The sequence below is a fragment of the Ammospiza caudacuta genome, chromosome 10 (genome assembly GCF_027887145.1).
Source record: "Ammospiza caudacuta isolate bAmmCau1 chromosome 10, bAmmCau1.pri, whole genome shotgun sequence".
NCBI lineage: Eukaryota > Metazoa > Chordata > Aves > Passeriformes > Passerellidae > Ammospiza > Ammospiza caudacuta.
Genome location: NC_080602.1, coordinates 14682248 through 14698850, shown reverse-complemented (window position 1 = coordinate 14698850; position 16603 = coordinate 14682248).

Here is a 16603-nt window from a genome sequence, read left to right as displayed (position 1 = left end):
TTGATCTGTCTGGATTGCCTGAACAATTAGAATGTTTGCTACTAGAGGCAAGCATGCAATGGCATGCTGATAGATGCCATGACCAAGTAGATCTTTCTCTTTTTTTTTTTTTTTTTTTTTTTTTTTCCTTGACCACCAGCTTTTAAAAGGAGCAGTGTCTGTAAATATTTGAATAGAAACTGGGCTTTTCCTCATCATCAGAAGCAGGTCTTTGTTTGATACCTTCCTTTATTGAATAAGATTATTGCATGCTGAAAAATAGTTGAGAATTCACTGAAGATCTTAAAGTATATTATTTGGCTGGACACTTTAAAGAAGTTCTGTGATAAAATTACTATAGAATGCTTATCAGAGATTAGAGGAACGCAGCTGAGTGGGTTTAGTTTGCCCTATTACTATGGATATGCCATCTGCATGACATAGAACCACTTTACTGGTGAATACTTGCTCTTAGCAAGAAAAGAGTACAGAGAAACCCTGATTATGAGACCACCACAATCTAATCTGTCTCCTTTCCCTAAGTTTGTGGTTAAAATCTGTTGGCATATGGCCCAAAATATATTGCCTCTCTTACAGCAGAGCAAAAGTATGCAGAAGTATTTCCTCTAACAATCAAAGCTTCAGTGCAAAAGTAGTGACCCAAATTAACTGTTTGGAAGAAAAAGGTTAAAGGTGTTTTAAAAAAGCATTCCTGCCCAAACTGAAATAAATCAGCAAACTTCACCCACACATCCTCCAAACCTGCAATCAGCAATAATTTCATAGAAATAAAACAAATGGATTGCCACATTCCTTCATGTCTATTACACTTCTGTCTTCATTGCAGAAATTACTCAGAAATGAAAAGTTGGAAGGAAACTTGGCTGTTGGTAGTAGTTTTATCACTTGTATTACAGCAAACGTACTCTCTACAGAAATTTCTGGGATGCACTGTTTCTGGTTCTACTAAGCATGCTGAAATTCTTCATGTAAAAACTCTAAAACATTTTCTGTACATACCAGTAATGAATGAGTTGTTTGAATAAATGTATTACAGCTTCAGTTATGCCTAAAAAATTTTAGAGCCTTCACTTTAGAAAGAAGCTTGTTGAATGGAAGCATCTTAACATGCATGAAAACTGTGTTATTTAAGGTTAAGGTGCTCTCTGGAATTGGGGTTTACCTTTCAAATAGATTTGTATATGGCCTGTTTCGATGAAACGATCAGTGTTTAGCTACAAAATAAGCAAGAAATGAAAAAACAAACTACCACCACATTTAGTTGTTAGTGTTGTAAGATAGCAGATGGGTAGTAAGTGGAGTAAAATTTTAATTATAGCAGAATTAGATATGCCAACTCTCACTTCTATTTACTTCAAGTTTATAGAAAAAGGATGAAGTCAGCAACTTCTAATTAAAATAAAAAAGCAAACAGTACTTTTTTTCACAATTATTAGCTAGGAAGGGAAAGGGACTTTTTGAGACCTGTCCAAAAGTAGGGTTGTGAAGCAGAAGTCAGTTGGACCATGCTAGGGTTTGTGTTAATACAAGATGTATGTGGAATGGGAGATCATTTGTGTAGCGTTTTCTGTGAGATTTTGTTGTACTTTAACTTCTTTTGCAAGGGGGGATTTCTGGCTCGGAGGAACTGCCTTGGAAGATCTCTAGCCTGTAGTAAGGACTTGTCAGTTTTGACAGCGGACAGTTGGTAGCTGGTGGAGCATGTGGTAAACACCAGGGAGAAATTAGAAGCTAAGACTTTATAACAGGAAAGGTGACATTTATTAGGAAGAAATCAAGTTGTGTACAATCAGTTCTGTCATAATAAAAGGATTATTATGTAGGAAATGTTGTAGGAAATACTGAAATCCAGAAATAGAGCTTGGAAGGCATCGTTGAAGAGTGTGTTGTGCTCTGAGAACTGGAGAACATGGGAAAGACCCTTCTTCCATGCAGGACTCTTCAATAAACATTTTCCCCCCTAACATTGTGATATGAAATGGGAAATGTTTTAAAGTAAACTATTGAATGGAGTGCACCAATGTTTTTATTGTCAAAGCAAATAAAAACATTAATTTGGGAGGGACATTGTAACATACTCTTCTCTCCCATAAAAAGCAGAAACTTCATTATACTGGTCGAAAACACGGGCAGTGGCAATGTAAATACACTAGAAATGCAACATTTCAGCTTCACACCTTGGAGGCAGCTTGACACTTTGGCTTCTTTGTGTTCTATGCCACTGCTGCCTTCCTGTAAATCCTTTTTCTGAGCAGCCAATTGTTAACGTTGTCTTTTGGCTCCTAATGCAGAAATAATGGCTGGGATTGACCCATAGGGCAATGTAGTGATTCCTGATAGAAGCAGAACCAAAGGAAAGTGTTACTTGGTGCTGAATCTGCAGTATTTGTGTTGTGCCCAGCCAGGTGCTGTGTTCTGTGAGGCCCTGGACTGGTGGTGCTCAGCAGAGTGAAGCCCCATTGCGTGTCTGCCCAAGAGATTACAGCTCCATGTTCTGGTAGTTGGGAGAGGGTAGAAGTGGGAAGCAGATTCTGTCCTCTTTTCCCCACTTCTCCTCATCCTGTGCATCCCTCTTTTTTTGAAGGCTTGGGGTGAGATAGGGTGCTGCTCACATGAGGACAATTGACTGCAGAAAATGATAGTCTGCAAGTTATGCCCTACAGGGTATGAGAAGGGAAGATGAGCGGGCCAGCATCTTGGGAGCACTACCAGGAAAAGGCCTCAAGGGAAGGTTCAGTCTGTCAGTAAGGCAAGATTGGCTGGGACAAACATTTCTGACAGAACAGAAATCCTGGTCTGTTTTTCATACCCACTAACATTTCTCTACATTGGTTATTAGCATTGATATTCATGTTAACACCATGATCCTTCCTTTTATGAAAATCATAGCTGCCTCAAATGGTATAAGCATCAAATAGCATAATGGAGTCTATAAAAAACATTCATTTCCTTAAACTGAAGCCCCATGTATATTGTAGTAAAGAAAGTATTTGATTATTAATGATTTTTACTTCTTCAGTATCTGGGTTCTCCTGAGAGAAAATTAACTCTCAATTACATTTCAATTTGATATAAATAACTTGTGAGGAAAAGTTATTATTTCAAAATTTGCTATAAGGACTCATCAGAACTGATGCTAATTCTTTTTTGGTCAAACATATACCATATCCCTGGTATAAATTGCTTAAATATATACTGACAAGTGTTGCTTAGTGTGTCAGCCATACTTAGAATATTGAGCAATGTGGTAATGTGGTGCTATTTGACACTGTGACCTTTACTCAGCAATAAATGCACATGGCACAATGGGTATCAGCTTTTACATGCCACAGTTAAGACTATTTAAATTGTTTCCCTAGGTTCTTCTATGTATAAAAACTTAACAGTAAATTAAATGTGGTTTCCCTCTCATTCCCTCATCTCCCAGCCACATATAATGCAGAACACAGAGTTTTAAAACTCCAGCTGTTTATATTCTGAAAAATGCACATCAGTCAGAAGACAGCAGGGATTTGGCATTTCCCTTTTATTAAAATGCCTTTTATAGGGAGGAACAGCAGCTGTAACTGAAAAAAGCCCATGTGAAATATAAATGATAAGGAGAGGGATAGGTGGCAACACTAAAGAGACAGAGGTGGAACAATTGGAGGAAGCACATGCATCCAAACAACATCCCTTTAGGTATTCTCCAGTTTCACCGGGCTTTTTCTTAGAGTCTTCCCTACATTTCCCCAAGATTTCATCTGTTTTGTTGGCATGAAGCTGACTAAGCATTACAAACCATCCCTATTCCCCCCAAAAGAGAAACAAATTCACAAGAGGTGCAGTGACACAAAGGCATCATTCTCGATAGAGGTACCTGAAGCTTTGGCTGCAAAATGTAAACATAACAAAAATAATTCTGGAATGCAATTGTGAAATGGGGTGATACTCAAGCTCATAAAATTCCTGCAAGACTCATCTCCTTTAGATAATTTTTATCTATCTGAATAAAAGGAACAGAGTCAGTGTGGATGTGTTCTGGTTTTAGTGCTTATTTTAGATAGGCAATGTCAATGCAGTAACAAGGATGAAAAATGTTGTAATAAATTAATTAGTGCTGTAAATATCTTGCATTGCAACAGAGATCGCATCTAGCCATGATGGAAACACAAGTCCAGTAAAAGGCTGTTTCATATGCATGGTATGATTATAACATGTAAAATAAGTCTGACTTCTAGCATTCTTGAACCAAACTGTCTCTTGTTTTGCATTGTAAGAATTGTTCTAAGTCAAACTAAGCCCCTGTTGAAACCATTTATATCTTTATTAAGCTATTAAAAACTTCTATCCCAAGATTTTCACATAATTCTGCCTTCTTTGGCTACCTTGTAGGTGAGAACACCAAAGCATGACCAGAGTTTTTAGCTGCAGTTTTTCACATGGAGAGAACCTAGGTAGTCGTGCTACTCGAAATTGTTTTTCTGGGCCAGAATTTCAGGAACTTTTCAAGAATTGTAATCAGCTGTAGTTAACAGAATAATTTGAAATTCAGCCACCCTTGATTTTTATGATGCATCAGTGGTGTTTATGTTCTTGCAAAGCAGTGCATTGCTGTTGCTGGTTCAGTCATGTCACAAATCTGTCGCTGTTACACAGACCTAAGTCCCATCTCGAGTGTCCATTTTCTTTTGTGGCTTTACCATACCCGCACTATATCGACTAAACTTACCTACAAAGATACATGCAGAATGTGTCCTTTTTCAGGGAGTGATTCTTTTGGTAGGGTGAATTTCTTGATGTTTAGAACAGATAAGAATAATTTCCTCTTCTCTCTTCCATCATAATAGTTTTCTACCCACAGGTCTCAAAAGCGATCTCAAAGCAGAGAAATTTTTACCTTTTCCTAGTTGTTTGTTCCTTCTTGGATTGTCTCACTTTTCTGAGACTCCAAACTCTTTTTTAATCTGACCTTTCTCTTAACTTGAAAGTAGGACAGATAAAAAAGCACCTAAGCCTTTACAGCTGTCAGTTTTGTCCCATAATGAGATTTAAACTTCTCTTCCAAACCTACACATTGGCATAGACCTTCCTCTTGTGAGCTAACTTCTGCTGGTCATAGGGAGAAGTTGAAATCAGAGGAATAGTTAATGACCAATGCCTTTGGACTATGATATTTATTCTTCTCAATAAGTTGAGGTATTATAGACATACATAAGAGCATTAAAGGTGCTTTGTGCTCATGGTAGAGGTGAGTTCAGTGAAAAATGTAAAAATGGTGGGGTGGTCTTTCAAACTTCAAAATATAACAACTTTTTCTCCTTGTCCCTTGGGTAAGATGTAATGTCAGGATGTATCCTCTTTACAGAATTACTTTGTCCAAACTGCTGAGGGAGTTATTTCTATTTAAGTTTATAATCAGCCTATTTTGTGCAACAGACTGTTTCAAATACATGCAATATTCATCATTAGACCTTCTGTGTGGTGTTGCTGTGCAGTAGTTCCACAATAACTGTGCTTCTGCCCCAGATGGTTCCATTCATCTCTGAATGGAATGAATCTTAATGTATGGGCCAAGTCTGGGAGTCTTAACACAGTCAACTTTTGACCAGTGATTGTTCTTCCTATTGGTTAATGTAAAGCTAACTTAGATATGGCCACAGTGCACTGCAGCCACTGTAAGGTATCTTGCAGCCATCAAGCTATTAGATCCTATCAATGTCAAAACAATTACAGACCATTCTGGAGGACACTTGCTATCCTGTGGTTGTTCCCTGAAGTACTTGTTTGGAGGTTGCTTAAGGAGGTATTGTGCTGTCTCACTGTTTTCAGCATACCATCATAAAGCTTCTCATTCATACAGGGAATTATTATCACAATTTGGGTATGTTATATTTTTATCTCTTTGATCCAGACATATCACAGCCATGTTATTTTCTTTATATAGCAACATTCTTACACTATGTATGTCTGCTGCTATCAGGGTAACCACCTTGTATAAGATAAGGAAGGACTGTTACTAAATAAAGAAGAAGGTACAAGAAATGGGACCAACAATAGAGCTGGTATAGAAATTGTTGCCATAGCAATCTCTTCAGATGAGCTAGAGAATGTTTAATTGCCCAGCCCATCATGGTATGGTTTATAACTTGATTACTCAACTCACAGAGGGGAAGTAGTCATGGGGCATGCCTTAGAAATCTTATTCTCATCTGGGCTCCAAATGTGAATGGCCAGATTCAGCTTGATATGATTAGGAATAGCAGAGATGGTTTTGTCTAGACTGCAAACTCCCTGGGATAGGAACCAGGCTCTTTATTATTTGTCTATAAACCACCTATTTTGGGTGGTGTCCCTGAGCATGGAGCATAAATAATGACATGGAGATAATGAAAACTAACCTAACATAAATCTGTGCTTTGGTGACTGGGCAGTTGCAGTTTATTGAGAGTGTTTTGCAGGCCAAGGACACTGTACTGGCAAACTGTCCTAACTTACAGTGTGGTGGTTTCTTCTCTCTGTTTCTGCCATCCATAGATGCACTCAGTGCTGCTGCTTCTTTCTTGTCCTTCAGGACACCTATCCAGCTCAGATTTCATTTTCACTGCCTTTCTGTATCCAGAGGACTCTGTCTCTGGTATCTAGATCATAATAGCATAACCTGTTGAATATACTCCAGTGCTGCCTTCTACACTTGGCAAGCACACCATAACAAAGCCTCCACAATAATGTCTCATTCCATCCCTTCTACACCCTCTCCAGCAGCTTCCCTTATATATCTCCAGAGAATGTGGCCATTGCAATCCTATCCAGGTGACATTATGTTCTCAGTTTCCAAGGGCATTTTGTCTCTTCACAGCCAGTGGACTGTCTTTCAATGTACAGACTTTTGGGGCACAGATTATCCTTGTTTAGACGGGTACAGATTGGTTTGACACCTAGCACAGAGAGGGCCTAAATGGTGCATGTATTTTGGGAGCAGGTGTTATATAATGACAGAGAAGTGCAAATAGCATTCAGCCTTTATGTAAAATTTCAGAAAGTCTGTTCTACATGACAGTGAAGACTTGTTAGATTTATTTAGATGCAGTCTGAAAAGTTAATTGGAATGAGTATGGTTGGCTGAGCTTGCTGACAAAGTCAAACCAGTCTTCCCATATCTACCACAATAGAACAGTAAAGAAGAATTCTGGAGTGCCAGGTGAATAATATGTAGCCAAAACATGGCAGTAGTGATTATTTTTGTGGTAGTATGAGGCAGAAACAATCTCTGCAACTGATGCACATTATGAACATCCCACAAGGTGTGAAGTACTACACCCTCCAGGGTTTCTTTATCTGAACTTGCTCCATTGCTGACCACTTTGGATTTTTGTTGTTTCTGTTTAAAAAAAAAATCCCTGCTTGCTCTGCTCGTGAGATTTTCTAAAATCTCAACAAACAAGATGCGCCACTAAAATGGGAAATATTTTTTATGTTTTTAATTCACTTTTTACATTGCATTTCTATCTTCTGGACTCTTCTTTTGTTACGTCAGTGAGTGCAAAATTCACTGTAGCACTGGGAGCAAGTCCCACCTGTGCTAAGAGCACATCTGCTCCATACCAGTTTACTGCTTTCACCACCTGCATTCATGTTAAAGAAGAACATCTGGATACTATTACAATTATAGAAGGTGCAGGTTTTATTCTTGGTGCAGGATTGGACTCTGATTTCACAACCTTCTTCGAATAGTGAAACCCATGTAAATAATTTACATCCTGTCCCATTTATAATCAACATACAATTAACATCAATAAAACATAATGGATCCTTTATACTAGCTATATCTTCATCATCATCAAACATAATTGAGGTAGTATTAATGATGCTAAAGAGTAAAGGCTGTGAATTCAGCCCTCATCATCTGGGAAAGAATTGTGCTCCTTACATCCTTTCCTCTTTTCAAGTAGCAAATTGGTTGTAGATTTCTTTATCTCACATAAAGAGATGGAAAGCTGGTTCTTGCTGACTTGAGATCTGTCACACAGACAGGAGCAGACACTATTTATAATCCTTCAGAATTGTTTATAGAATATATTCCTACTCTTCCCACCCAGGAAACTGTAGGAAAATGCCACTGTCCTTGGTTTGAATATGAGAGTGAGTGTTTGCATGTGCAGTGTGGTATAAACCCCTTCCACAGCCGTGGCCAGATAAGGAAACAGACATCAAGATGAATAACTGAAAGGGGACATAGAATGGAGAAAGGAAAATGCAAAAGTGATTTAACGAATTCCAACTGGGAAAGAATATGAAGCTGTACCTGATGCATGTGCTTCCTGCATCTTTATGGCAGTATTTTAGAAATGTGAGAGACTGTTACTTTGCCGGAATAGACAAGGAAGCATAAATGTAACCACAATGTGTAATCCTTGAGGCATTTTAGGTCGTTTACAAATGTGTTCACACCATTTTATCAGTCAGGCATTGCTAAACAGGTGTGACCATTTCCTCCTGACACGTTTTCCCTGTTTCCTCCTTGTATGAGGAAACTCAGACTTTTTACTTCTGGATATGGTTATTTTTAACACATAGAGGAGACACAAGCAGTTTGTGCACTTGCTGAGTAATGGATTACTAAACTCAGCATATTATGTGTAGGCAGAAGCTAGGTTTTATATTACTTCTTGAAAGACTGTATTTCCAAACTAGTTTATCACAGCAGATGATCAATTCAGCAATATTCTGTCTGTGATGTTGTATCACTGCAGAGAGAGAACATTTTTTGAAATAGCATTTTCTGGATATAAAAATCAAACCTTGAGCTTTCAGAGATGTTTGTACTCAGCTGGAGAAATACATTATAGTTTGGCACAGATCTTTTTATCATCCATAGTTTTCAATGAAGGATTTTGTTGTATGGAAGATAATGGCAGTGCATATATTCTGCTTTCAAATAGGTTCACCCCTCTGAACTGTTTCAGCTGTCTTCCTCCTTGCAAGGTTTTATATACATTATCCAGACAGCTGTCTTCCCTTCCATTCTGCATGTAATAGCAATGCTTTTTGCTAAGGTATGTACCTTTATATAGGCTAGGCCTCTGTCTTTTCCACTGTTTTCTCAGATATCTTAACTTTAGGTATTGCAAAACATGGTTTGTGTTGTATTTGTATGGAATGAGAAGAAGGAATTCTCTATTTGAAAGACTTTATTATATATAAATGATGTAGACTTAGTCAATAAAGTCTACATCATTTATATATAATAAAATATGCTATCCTTGCCTATGAGCTGTATCCTACACTGTCATTGTTTCCATCCTTATGTGGTTCAAATGTAAATCTGTTCAAAACCTTCACTAAATATCTTTTGGCTAATTTCTTCAGCTAAATATCTTGCAAAAGCAGGGCAACTTCCTTAACATGACTCCATATCATCTGCCTCCCTTCTCTGCTCAGATCTTTTGATTATTTCCCCTGCCTTGAAATTTGGCCTTCTGCTGAACACTATATAATTCCTCCTCACCACATCAATCATGCCTCTAAAGCACCAAACACGTATGTCAGGCTTTGGATTTGCTTTAGCCATAATTCTCTTTGTGGTTGGTTTTGTCTCTCCACCTTTCCTAAAGCAGTTTCTTTCTTTATGGCATTCAACGCTTTCCCCCCTCCAGGTTCTGGCTTACACAGAGCAGTGCTGTGTCTACATTCTTTTATGTGCAAGAGACCATAACCAAACCATCCAAGTCCTCAAACAACTCAAATGGTTCCCCACTCAACTCACAGGCTGCTTCAAAAAAAGCATTGCTTCATTTTAAAATTGCTTGGGTTCATCTTTGTCTCCTTTCATCTCTTCAACTAATAGAGGCTCGTTACCTGCTCTTACACTCTTCCATATTTGCCTTTTCCTTACTTCAGTTCTCTGGATCATGGATTTCCACCCATCTTAAAAGTCTTTCAGTGCTGATGCAAATAAAGTGATATTTATTTGCACCATTTTTTCCCCCATCCTCGCCTCAGACTTTCTCTAGTGGTTTTACATTTCTGAAGCCTCAGTATTTTTACAGTAACACCTATTGTTGTGAAGCACCATCTGGGATACAACTCTAATGAAAAAGGAGATACAAAATAACTTGGGTTTGGAGATATGCTGGTGAGAAACATTTGCTTAACCATATGGAAATCGCATTTCTTTAGAGTGCAGACCTAAAGCTGAAACAGTAGGGATGTCAAGGCAACTCCCAAGAAAATTCTTAAGAACTCACACAATATCTCTTACAGAGTCTGTCACTTTCCTTTTTAAATGAAGAAGTTCATTATCAAGTTAATTAGAAATGACACTTTAAACATGCTCTTTTGTAGCTCTACTATGTTCCCATTTAAGGCTTTAGTAAACTGTCTAACTTTGAGAAGTGTTTTGTTAGTGTTGTTGTTTTTGATAAGTCCACTTTATGAATCCAGGGCAATCATACTTAAATAATTGCTATTCCTTGTGAATTAGATGGATTATGTAAATGGTGTGCATAAATGTTTCTGTGTTGGATCAAGATTTGTGAAATCCTAATTGGAGAAAGTTTGAACTGAGTCAGCTTGCTTCAGCAGATTTTTGGGGTAGGAAGGGATGTGAGTTTTGTTTGTAAATAGAATTTAACTTCATGCACTGGAGGTAGAATTATGCAATTAAACTTTTAAAAACGGCTTCTGGCACAAAGATATTGCAGCACTGTAAAAAGAGAAAGGACATTTCACACCCAGAAGTTATCCATATGGCCACTGACCACATGCTTGGTAGAGATGTGAACAATATGTCATTGGTATTTACAATTCCAGGTAGTTTTCTTGTATGCCATAAAAAGTAAATACTTAAGCAACAGTCTTTGCTGTGTAGATCTTTAATGGGTGTGGGAAATTCTCTTTATTTAGCAAGGAATGCCCATCATTTGCTGTCTTGGGAGATGTGTTGGCAACAGATGGGATCTCAAGAGCATTGTTTCACTGTTATTCTGATTGTTAAAATGCAGTTCATTTCATTCCTTTCTATTTTTTTTTCTTTCTTTCCTGCAGGGGTGAGAGGGACTGTGAAAAATAGAGGGGGAAAGTAAAGAAAGCAAGAGAGTAAAAGAGAAAAGAAAATGAAATTTGAAAGAAACAATGGAATGAGAATCCCAAGAGAAGTGTTGAAAGTGTTGAATTGAGAACACGAAGTTTGGGCGGAGAATCCTGGCAGATATTTAGCACATACACAGTACAGTAATGGCAAAAAAGGAAGAAATAAGAAAACCTTAATTGCTCTGAGTTCTGTGGTGCTTTCTCCCCCATTTTCTTCTCCTTTGACTATGGTAAAGTAGACATGGGATTGTGGAAAACATGCTGTGGGACCATGTATATGGGACTACATGGCACTGCCAGAAAATGGCAGCTGACTTGGTTTCCTTGCAAGTGCGCAGATACGGCACCATGTGCAGCTTAGCAGAAGAAATTTTGGGTTAAAAAAATTTTATTTCATTCTTCTTTGGGAATTTTATTTAGGCATGTCCTGGGAGGATGCTTGGAGATTCTATTGTTGTTCAGAATATGGCATGCTGCCCACATCTGTGTGAGGTTTTTCAGCAGAACCTTAACACTTCCAAACAGATGTTTCAAAAAAACCCCCAACTTTTCTGAAATACAATATGCACAGGTCTGACTGTATTTTTGTTACAAAAGTCAAACAAACTGATATGTTGAACGAGGAAGATAATGTTTTGAACCTAACACAAGAGGTAATCAAGAACATTAATTTAGAACGTCAACCTCTTTTCCTTATTTTTGCCCATAAACCTTGTAAGGACAGTACTTACCCTCTCTTCTCCGGAGGAAAAAAATCAGGCATAATTTTGCATCAGATAGCATGAAAAGAGATAGTACCTGTGCTAATGTGAAGGTGGCCTCAGTATTTGAAAACTGTGTCAGTTGCACAGAAAATTACGGCTGTGATTTCTCAATATGGGAAGTGATTTGAGGATACTCCCAAATGCATTCTGTCCTTCATAGTTGAATTGATTTTCTATTTTTTAGACTCCAGATTACCATTCAAGACATGCTGATAGCTTCCCTTTTTTTTTTTGCCCTGCCAAACCCATTGTCTAACATGAATGTCTGACAACTGGGGTATTTGAATATGAACATTACCAGAAGTCTGGTGATATTTCCCTGTCCAGAGAAGTGACTTCTATTCCAGGTGACCAATTACAATAAAAATGTGAAAATCCATTATGCTGAGCAAACATCCAGTCTCTCTCCTTGCCCAAAGAAGTGATGCAGTCTATGTCAGTCATTCCAAATAAGTGCTCAGCTGTTCTTAAAGGGATCTAGTGAGGAAGACACCACAGCTTTTCTGGTGCTCTAATCCAGTATATAATTTAACATTAGAAATGCTTTCCGTAATACTTAACCTGGACTTTGACTGCCACAGTTTAAGTGTATGGAGGTCAGACTTTTCCAGTCCTTTTTGTACAGCCTTTTAGAGGCTGTTACTGTTCCAAACCTGCGCATCCCCTGTCACTTTCTAGAGTATTTTCATGAGGTTGCATACCTCCAGCTCATTGAATCTTTGAGCAAACATGATATCAGAATCCCTGGCCAGCCTCATTATTTTAACTTCATCATCTTCAACTTGCAACTGTACTCTGTCTTCCGGCTTGTCCTTCTGTTTCTGTCCTCTTGTGTTTACGTTTTGTTGCAACAGCATGACATGGCTGACTCCTATTCAGTTTATGAGGCACAAGAAACTGTAGATAATTTTCTGTAAGTTTTTACTTGTCTGGTGTGGCCACATTTACTTAACTATGTCATATTTTGAACACCATATGAGGTAGCAGTTCCAGTTTGAGGTTTTCAACATTTTTTCAAAAGCTTAGAAAGTATGGTCAGACATATTTTGATTAATATCTGAGTCCCTTTCTGACTTTCCCCCTTTATCTTTTGTGTCCTGAGACCACCAGTGCTTAATGATCACAAATGAAGTTAAAGTATTTGGAACAGAATCTCTTTATTAAGTACATTCAATTTGATCATTGTCTTTAAGGGATGTTATGCTAACATGCCTGAGGACTATTGAGAATAAAGGACCACCTCTAAGTGCTTTAAATAGGCCACAGTGTTTAATCTACTCTGTGTTGTCCTAATTGTTTTCTTATCTGATTGCTGCTGAGTATTCTTGGTTTTGGATCTTTGTACACTGGACCCAAACAGTTTTGAAATAAATCCTCAGGAGAATGCTGTTCTGAGAGAGGCACACTTGATGGAAGTACCTCCCCTCACTAGTTTCTCTCAGGATTTTGGAAAACTCTTCTCATTCCCCATGTCAGAGTTTTGTAATTTATAGTTTCATTTCTAATTGGCCATCTTAAACCATTCAACAACTTTTGATGAACATGCTACTCTGGTTTCCACTTTGGAGACAGGAGTCAGATCTACGCTGCAGTTACTGCCAGTCATTGCTAACCAGTTCACAGGATTGCAGGGGAAATCATGAGGACCAGGACTAATGTGTTCTCTGCCATAGCCATGGGTCTTCTGCTTGGAGCTTGTGGTGCTTGGAAGATGCTGTGACTGGCACTGGCCAGCTCAGGTCACTGATCAGCTCAGGGGTTCTTCTCTCTGATCTTGAGAGGAAGAAGTGTTTTTAGTAGGGATAGGCATCCCTGCATATATTAGCTTGCTTACTCTTCTCCATTACTCAGAAGAGAATTTTTCTTTGATAGTAGTGACCCATGCTGAAAGTGTTCTCCACACTTGTGAGTTTAGTACACAGGCATCTCTCAGACATGGTACCACTGTGTCCTGTTGACCCAGTGTGAACAAACTTTATGGTTCATCATCATTTGAGTGTCTTGCAATGTTAGCAGCCACTCTGCATCCATCCTGAAGTCTTGGGAGTAGCTGCTGTTACAGGACTAGTCCTGGGTTTATTCTACATTGTTTTAAACCCTGAAATTCTGAAAAACATGGATGGTGGTAAGTGGCAGGCAAGTACATCTTTCAAGAGCCCCATCCTGGTATGTCTGCAATTGACATTTAGGGACATCTCTGTGCTGTCTTACATCTATTAGCAAATGTAAAGTTGTAGCAAAATGTTTCTGAAGGTTTTGAAACCCTGGTTTTGAGCGCTGTGCAGTGCTGCTCCTATTTGTTGCAATGTGTTGTGGAGATGTGGTTTCCTTTTACCAGCTACTAGCTTTAATATTTGGATTTCAGCTGGAGCTGAAATGCGGAGGGGAATGTTTTAGCAAACTCTTTGCAGTAGTATTTGGAGTGTGAACTTCAAGCAGAGATGGCCACAGAGTCCAAGGAGCTCTTAAGTCCTGCTGCTGATTGAGGTCCCCTGTTCTGTAGCAGTATGACAATTTTGGCAGCTCTTGAAACTGTGAAAGCTTAACTAAAGCCAGCACTGAAACTGAAGGGAAGAAGGAAGAGCTGGACAAGACAAAGATACTTTATATTAGCTGAACATATCCTCATCTCATCACCATGCACACAATCTGTCAATGGTAGTGAGTACCATGAATGTTTATCATGGTGAGACATTATGGTGGGCATGTGAAGGACCAGCTGAGCAAACAGCAAACACAAAATAACTTTTATCTCCACATACAGAGGAGGCTTCCATCACTAAGGACAAAGAGCCTGTGAAGTTCTTACATTTCTAAACAATAATCATAATAGTATACATGATATTCCCAATTTCTTCCTATTCAGCTCCTTGCAACTCTAAAAGATAGGATAGGGCTTTCATACTGACCTGCTGTGACTCAGTTTGAGTCATTTCACTTCTCATTATCTCTGTTTTTCCTCAACTTGCTCATCTTACCCAGTAAGCTTTAGGTTTTTAAAACAGGAACTTTCTCTTCCTGTGCATATTTATCTTGTGTCTAACTCAACGCCCTTGATCTTGGTTGAGGCCTCTTGGTGATACCAGAATACAAATAACAATAGCGGGCACAGCAGAAACAATAACAAAGCACGTTGGTTAACCTTTGATGCTCCTTTCCTGAGGCATCTCTAGGTATTAGAATAGAGTTGCTTATTTGTTTATTTATTTTTCTCTCTGTGGTGACTTTGAATTGGCATATTGTCATATTCCAGTGACAAGTCACCACACTCCATGCACTGGCTAGCTTTTTCAGTCACTGGTCATTTTTTATTCCATGTAATTGCCTTTTGTTTGTAGTTGTTATTTTAAAGGTGACCCCTGACCCTGCTCAGGGAAAGAAATAATGAATAGATTGCTGTCTGAGACTTTCTGAGTATTTCTACTGAGAGCAAGTGAATATTAGCAAGGGCTGGTACTGCTGCTCATCTGCACCTGCATGAAACAAAAACTTGAAGGCTAGGGTGTGGTGGTGGTGGGTGTATTTTTTTCCCTGCACTTCCCCCCCACCCTTCTCCAGCTGGTCCCTCATCTTGCTTCTCTCTTGTATTTCAGTTTCTCCTGTACTCATTTCTGTTGTGTGGAATTTGAGGTTTCTCAATACATTCCCTGCCCCCAGCCTGCGTGCTCCCCACGGACCCAGCTTCCTCTTGCACATTCCACACTGGATCATACCATTGTGGAGGCAAAGTGGGCTCAGGGAAGAGTCCATCTGAAGCCTCTCTGTCCCAGGCCCACTCCGTCATCATCCTCATTATCTTCACCATGCTGAGAGCACTTTCACCAGTGAAAATGCAAAGATAACGGTTCTCATGGCACTGAGAATTACGAATTCCTGAAATATTTCCAACATCAACCAGCAGAAAAGCAGGGTGATAGAAAACAAATGGTGACAGGAAGGCATCAGGGAAATAGGGAAGAGAAATTTAGGGCTGTATAGGCTAAGGAAAAAAAAAAAAAAAAAAAAGAAGAGAGACACAATAAAGCCAGAAGACAAGGGAGGAAAAATAGCAGAAAGAGATGAAAAGCTTAGAAAATGTGAGGGCAAATCAAAGAATGAACAAATGAACCAGGCAGGCTGTAAAATGAAAGAGAATGAAATTAAGTGCATGGAACAAATATTCGGATAGTGATCAAGGATAGAGAGCAGATGCTGAATATGAGTGAGAGCCAAAACACAACAGGGATTAAAAAAAATTGTCAGAAGATTTGGGTGAATTCTTGTTAAGTTTGTATTTGGTTTGATTTGAGCAACCCACCCCTCATTTTAATTTCAGTTTGTCTGCTAGGAATCTGGTATATCCACAGCAGATTATTTTCAAGGGCTGTTGCTGGTGTTTTGTTTGTACTGGTTTTTTAACCAGTATTAATTGGTCCTGTCATCTGGGTAGGTCCAGGATGTAAGTGCTGTGACCTCTGTGGGAGAAGGTTTCTTCTATCACTTAATGTGTTTATGTTTGAAATACACGCTCAAACCCACGGCCATCCAAACCTGCCTGCATCCCAGAGCACGCTGTTCCTGCGGGGGCTTGTTTTGCTGAATGTGGTACTGGCACTCCCAGTATCCACCCTGGAGAGGGGAAGCCCACAGGAAGGAGGATCAGTGTGCTGATGTGTCACTTCTGCATTAGGAATAGTTGTCATGTAGCAGTTCAGAGCAGAGCAATGAGCTGCAAAAAGAATCAGGCAGAAGGGAATTCAGCCAAATACAAACAGTTCTCCCTCATAAAA